Raw genomic sequence first — 7,810 nt, forward strand, 5'->3', positions numbered from 1 at the left:
TCCTCCATCTTAATTTTCTCATCAAATTCTATTAAATTCTAAGCAGAGCAGTTAAATCTACATTCAATAATAAGAGACAGTGTTACTTAATGGCATAAATGAGGAAAATTCAGTCAGATAACTATAGGTCCAAATCCTACTCCTGCCTACCTGAATGACCTTGGGAAAGTATTTTACTGGCCTAAATCTCAATTTCCTCATCTGTAAAATAGAGATGCTAATACTAAATATTTAAGTTTATTTTGAGGATTACATAAAATAATCCATGTAGCATTATCTAATGAGCACTCAACAAATACTAATTAATATTATCACAATGCCACCACACCTGCAATGCTTCTAATGTATACTCACATCTCTATTGATGACAGAATTTGAAACTTGAAACTTCAAGCTTTCAGTGATGCAAAGTATGGCACCCAGTTTCAGTAGCAGCAGCAATGGAGTCCTTATAGGACATTACTTAGAGCGTTGTTCTTAGCTCTGTAGCTCTGGGGATTCTGTGCAATTAACTGTTCTAATAATTAATTCACTTTCTGCTTATATCATATAGAGTTGTTGTAACTAAAAACACTAAAATATAGATTGGTACCAGTTGCAGCTACAGGCAATGGTCCCTCAGAAAAATATAAGTGGATATTTTGCTTGGTTAAAAATAAAAACAATGAAAATCCAGCCAGTGTTAAGAGATGAGATTCTGGAAGCCCATGGCACAAATTATACAATTATTAAGTTAAAGGAGTCCTTGTTGAAGGCAATGCTAACAAAGAGTACATAAAACACTGCCACAGAAGTATATGACGGGTTTGAGGAATTCAATAACTATGAGACATGGATGTTGCTTCTAACAGTGCTATGCTGCTTAACAGAAAAGAATGACAAGCTGAAATCACAAATTCTTGGCTAGAGGCATGAAGCGAAATCCCAAGTTTCTCTGACTGCTCAAGGAATCTCTTATCTCTTTCAGATGCAGGGCTAAGAGAGCTGAAAATCAAACTCAAACTTTGATCCTGCAGGTTTCTAAATTATAATGTCAGCTGAACTCATAGCCCACTGAGATCACTTATGTGAAAGTAAAAGCATTGATTAGGCTAGAACAAAACTGAGATATGGAGGAAACGGATGAATTGGATGTCATAAGTACCCCAAAGTCACGAAATCTCATAACAGACTCTTGCTGGCCAAGGCAGTCTCACTCCCCTTGTCAGGTGAGGTACAGAGGAATAAATGATCTATGGTAATGGAGGTGGCTGTCAAAAAAATCAAGTTCTTTAGGTAGCAGGGATAGCAAAGCTCAGTGCAGCTTCTGGAGTCCATTGCGAGGGAAGTCAACAATGTAGTTCTTAGAAGCAATAACAGCAATGTTCCCACAGAGTTAGTTTTGTAGCATAATTTGGACAGTTAACATCTGCATAGCCCCGAGACTGGGTCTCTAACCCAATGTCCTTTGAATAACTAATTTTCTTCTCAAATAAACTAAATTTGGTTTCCATTGCTTACAACTAAGAACTATTATGCTTAAAATGTTCAATAATGGCTTTTTATTTTACCCTTGACCCTGCCCTCCCCGCCAAAAGAAAAAATGTGGTCAAAATGTAAAATAGTTAAACTCTATTTATCGCTTTGGAATAATAAGATCATAACTAGTCTAAACTTTCCTTACAATAAAAACAAGTTTAGAGTGACAAGCTCCCTGCCTGGAAAATTTAATAAAAGATTCACGACTATCTGCTATTTACAGAGAAAATTTATTCCCTTATACTGTTATCCTTCCTTGTCTCTTTTATATGTGATATTATTATTCACAGTTTTCCAGTGAATTATCAAAGAAAAGGCAAACACAAACTGCTCCTTATATAGCAGCAATCATCTAATTTATCAAATCGTTACCTACAAATACCAACATGAGCAATTGCCTGGTCAATACAACACCATAGCAAACTACATGTCTAATAAGCAGTCACAATTCCTTAGAATATTATGGCAAAGATTTTCAAAACTTTCAACAACGGGCATTTTTGCTGTGATGGTGAAACCATAAATCAAGTGCAGTCCACACACTGTTGATAAGGCTATTCAGGCCCTTGGAAACTGGACTATTAATATATCTGTTTGATTTTTTTTTTTTTTTTGAGCTGTAAGGAAAGAGTTGTTTTGCTGCCTGAGATCCATAATATGTCACTATTCTCATGGCTCTCGATCGGGCTGTTTATGCATCTCTCCAGACTTGCTCCACCCTACCATCTCCTGGGCCTTGGATGCTTGTTCAAGGAGAATCCAACCACCACACCAATCTAACACCTCCTCATCTTCTGCCCAAGAGAGCTTCAGCACTGCCTTCATCAGAGATGCCACAGCAGAAGCCACAGTGGCTCTTCCCATTGCTTTGGGTTCAAATGAAGTTAGGCTGGCTCCTTCTTGTCATTTACATGTCAATGCATTCTCTCTCTCTCTCTCTCTCTCTCTTTCTCTCTCTCTTCTCTCACCACCACCCCCCCCCCGCCCCACTCTCTCCCTCTCTTCATTTTCTTCATAACACTTATCGCTACCTGATACATATATTTTTTTTTCATGTGAGCTCCATGACTCCAGGAATTTCATCTGTCTTGTTCAACACTATATCCCTGTTCCTAGAACAGTGCTCAGAATATAACAGGAATGCTAATTATGTTTGCTAAATAAATAAAGATTGAAATTTTCCCACTGGGTTCAGTGGCAAAGAGGTGATGAATGACTTTAGCAACTTCAATAGAGTTTGGATGAAGAAGCCTAATGGGAGAGGGTGGGAAATGAGAAAGTGGACACAAGAGAGTGTAGTTCTTTAGAGAAGTGTCATTGTGGATAGGGAATTTCTGTAAGGGTGAAGTTAATAAACAGAAGCTCTTTAAAGATGAGCAGATGAGGATATTTAAATGCTGAGAAAACTCAGGAGGGAGAAAACTCAGGATTCAGACACGTTTCTGCTGTTGTTCTTATCTTATCCATTCACTCATCAATTCTCTTGAGTTTAGGAAAGCAAGTGAAACTAATGAAAGGACTAGTATACACTCTCCAGGAAAAATACATGCTGCAGGAAATAGTTTAAAGAAGTGGCATATTTGTGTGACAGCACCACTTACAAATACAATGAAGTAAATAAACGAGCTGAACTTTTTGTCATTACCCCACATTAGGATAGCAGCTTTCCAGACAAATTCAATATTTTCTGATTCTCAAAGGATAATTTTATGTTACAAGGGCTCTATGTTCAAGGGAGAAACTTTTAATACTAAACCTTTGAACTGAAGAAACTACAATGGCTAACATGATAAATAAAAAAAAATAATAGATTTCTCTCATTAAATACCTACTTTAGGTAGCAGGGGTAAAAGCAGCTAAAGGTGAAAGTCTTTCAAATCTTTCAAATCTTATTTTCAAATCTTTCATCAACTCCATACAATAGAGTAATTTTTAAAGTGGTCAGTTTTTTGCCCTTTTATTCTTCCAAAAGAAACTACTTATTCAGATAATATTCCTTAATTAAGATAAAATTTTCATAATGTAATACAAGAGGAGATTAAGAATATGCCCCTGATTCCTATTCTTACCTAAAACATGCCTAGAATTAATTTTATAATTTTTTAAGAAAAAAATCCATATGATATCTGGAGAATTTTTAAAAAGTGCTCTTGACATATCAGAACTAACAAAGAAACCCTGAAAGACAAAAGGCAGACTGAGTTGGTAGTATGAATAAAAGCATGGTCCAAACGCAGAAAAGACAGAAGATGAAACAAGATGGAGAGATGCCAAGAGTACCCTAAGCTCTGAGGTAGCAAAAACTGGTGAGAGAAGAGAGCCTGGAAAACTGTTTTGGTTATCGTTAGAACTACATTCAGTGCAGCCAGTGGGTCAGCAATTCTGGGGCAGATTTTTAAGATGGTCGAAAATCTTTCCCCTCCTTGCATTCACATCCATGCAGCATGATGTTGCTTCTCCCCACATCAAGAAATGGAATCTAGTCTCCTGCTTGCTACCCTGAACAAGCCCGATCCTGTCTGATCTTGGAAGCTAAGCAGGGTTGGGCCTGGTTAGTACTTGGATGGGAGACCACCTAGGAAGACCAGGTGCTGCAGGCATAAAAAATAAAAAAAAAATAAGGGATTGTAAACTGACAAGGTCCCTGCAATCTGTGAGGTCAACGAAGGGTTGCCTCACCTAAAAAAAAGAAAAAAAAGGAAAAAAAGAAGAAGAAAAGAAAAAAAGAAGAAGTGGAATCTATTTATCCCCTCCTTGATTCTATGTTGGCAATTTGACTTGCTTTGGCCAATGGGACACTAGCAAACATGATACAAATAGGGCTTGAAACTTTTTTTCTCTTGTACTTAAAACCCAGAAACAATCATATGAATAAGCCCTAGCTGGCCTACTAAGGATGAGAGGCCTCATGGACAAGAATCAAGATATTCAACAAACTGCAAGACATATGAGTGAAACCATCTGGGATCAGCCAACCCCCAACCACCCACCAACTGAGAGCAGAACAGTAGAACCACAGAACCAATTACTGAACAAAGATGTATAAACAAGATCACCAGCGAGAAGTAGAGCCAGCCAAGACCAGAGAGGTAAACTACTCAGCAGACCCACAAAATTATAGCTAAATAACTATATTGTTGCATTAAGCCACTAAGTTTTTTAGAGGTTTTTGCTGTTGATGTTGCTACAGCCATAGATAAGTGATACAACCTCCTCTTATGCTACTGTGCCAACCAACACTCAGCAAAGACATCAGTCTCTAGCAAGAGTAGTTAATGTGAATGGATACCTTGCCAATACAAGTCAAGGTATCTTGTGGCTGGCAACATCTAGGAGAAACAGGAATTATCCACAATCAGAATGCTAGCTACTGGCTTACTCTTCACCCTTCCCTACCACACCTGAGGCAAGCTATGGTAAACAGAAACAGCATTCACTGGCTGTCCACAAATACTCAAATACAAAGATGAACACACTACCAAGAACTACTAAAATATTTAAGGAAAAACAACACAATGAAAGAGAAGCACTATATAACAGTAGAAATAGAACACATGAACTAACTAAAAATACATATTAGAGGGAACATAAGGAAAATTTAAAAGAAATTTCATTAATAATGTTAATGAAACAAGAAAAGACATACTACCCATAAAACAAGATCAGGCTATAAAAAAGAACCAGTTATAGATCTTGCAAATAAAAAAATACGGTTGTCAAAATGAAAACTCAATAGATAGGAAGAAAAAAAGAGAATGAACATGGCTAAAAAATTTAATTCCCGGACCATAACACAAAAAGAACAAAAAGATTAAATGTATAAAAAATTTAATTAGATAATACTAGTGTCAATGTTAAATTCCTTGATTTTAATTAATTGTAATATAGTTATAAAATAGAATGTTCTTGCTCTCAGGAAACTCACGCTAAAGTGCTAAAGGGTGACAGGAAACTAAAGTGCTAAAGGGTGACAGGACATTCTCAAATGGCTCTGAAGAAATTATATACATATAAAGTGAAAGAAAGTGATAAAGCAATATGGCAAGAGGTTAAGTTTCTAAAGTTTGTCGGAGGCTATGAATAAGTTCTTTGTACTATTCCTGCAATGTTCCTATAAATTTGAAATTATTTCCAAATAAATGGTATAAAAATTGCAAACTACATGGAGGATAAATCCACAAGATCTAGCTTCCATGAGTCGAAGCTCCATAAGACATGACCAGAAAGAATAAAGCAGGGAAAATAATCAAGAGAATAATGGAAGACACACTCCCACATCTGAAGAAAGACTCTGGTCTTAAAATTGAAAGACCGAGGAGGATGAATAAAAAGGACTCACACCTGGACACATTTTTATATAATTTTAATATACCGAAAACAAAGTAGAAATGGTAAAAGCTTTGAGAGTTATCTAATTTTTAAAAAATCAGACTGTTATCACAGTCATGTCAACTCTAGATTCAAGAAGACATAAGAGAAATGTCTTCAGAGTTCTGAATGAAAATTATTTTGAACTTGAACATTTTCTTTGTTCAGTCAAAATATTAATTGACTATGAAGGCAAAGTAAATATCTGTTCAGATTGTCACAGATAAAGAAAGGTTATCTCCTATAAACCCTCTATAAACGATATGTTGTACAGGTTTCCTTTACCCCCTGAAAGTAGAGCATTCCTGTGAAAACTTCCATAAGCCAAAATGGCATAAAGCAAAGAAGCTATTACCACCTTGCCAACTGATACACAAAACAAATCAAGATAAAGCACAGATGTTCAGAGCTCTGGCAGCTTGATGCTGAGATGCTGAGTGTAGCTCCCGAGGAAGGAGCTTGGTGGTGCAACTCTCGCTGCTGGGGTGTGCACTACCTCTCTTCTATAATTGCTCACTACAAGACAAACACTGAATGCTATTTTCACTTTTTGACTTTTTCTATAAAAGTGAAAATCCTCTCTGGATTTCTTTCAATTGGCAAAAACAAACACTAATATTCTAAATGTTATAACTAATGTTATAAAATGTCTTTCATAAAAGCAAAGAGGCATAAAGTGAACTTTTGAAAAGCAAAGGACACCTATATATCAAAATAACACATTGTATACCTTTAAAAGATAGAACTTAAGACTATTATATCTCAATAAAGGGGGGATCAATAAGTGAATGCCAGAAAAACAAATAAATAAAAGTGACTAAGAAACAGTCAAGAATAAACAATGATTAACAATGAAACAAAAAAAAATTAGCAAATAAAATTTAATGTTAAATAATAATGAGCTATTATCTCAGATGACCTCAGCATGGGAGAGGCTGGGAGGAGGAAGTAGGATTAAGTAAAAAATACTGAGGTTCCTGCCTTGTTCTGCAGGCATATATTTACTAATATTTTTCTTCTTTTTTTAATTAAATTGATTGAGATGACATTAGTTAACAAAATTATATAGGTTTCAAGTGTACAATTCAATAATACATGATCTGTATATTTCACTATGTGTTCACCATCTAGAGTCAAATCTCCTTCCATCACTGTATATTTGACCGCTTTGACTCTTATCTACCTACTCACCTCCCCCTTTTCCCTCTGGTAACCCCTAAACTGTTATCCATGCCTATGAGCTTTTGTTTGTTTGTTTATCTTGTTCATTTGTTACTTTCAGCTGTATATCCCACATGTGAGTAAAATCATATGGTTCTCAACTTTTTCTCTCTGACGTATTTCACTTAGCACGATAATCTCAAGATCCATCTGTGTTGTCACAAATGGCAGTATTTAATCTTTTCTTATGGTTGAGTAATATTCTATTGTATATACATATATCTTCTTTATCCAATCATCTAATGAAGGACACGTCATTTTTTTCAAAGTCTTGGCCATGATGTTTAATGCTGCATTAAACATCAGATTCATTTACTAATTCATTTTAGATACTAATAGGAAAAAAATATTCAAATGTATGCCTTAAAAAGGAAAGGTTACATTCTAGAATATAGAGGAATAGGATATATTACTTCCTAACCATAGGCAAGGAAAAATAGAACACAAATATTTTTATTAAAACAAGAGCAGAAAAATGGGAATATAGAAGGAATAATTTGAAAGCATATAAAATAAACATTACAAATTAACATGGCAAGAATAATTTCAGACATATCAACAATGACCAAAAAAATGGCAAATGAGGTAATTTCCTTCATTAGAAATAGAAATTCATATTGCATTATGAAACACAGCTATAAGCTACTTATCCAGTACACATCTTAAAAATAATTCAGAATAAAAATATGGATATTAAATGTTT

General features: G+C 35.3%; 1 pseudogene; it reads left to right on the plus strand.

Moving 5' to 3' along the window:
- Positions 1–4,000: 4,000 nt before the first annotated feature.
- On the plus strand, positions 4,001–4,118 carry LOC118600525 (annotated as a pseudogene).
- Positions 4,119–7,810: the final 3,692 nt, after the last annotated feature.

Source organism: Rousettus aegyptiacus, unplaced genomic scaffold, assembly GCF_014176215.1.
Source record: "Rousettus aegyptiacus isolate mRouAeg1 unplaced genomic scaffold, mRouAeg1.p scaffold_m13_p_3, whole genome shotgun sequence".
Lineage (NCBI taxonomy): Eukaryota > Metazoa > Chordata > Mammalia > Chiroptera > Pteropodidae > Rousettus > Rousettus aegyptiacus.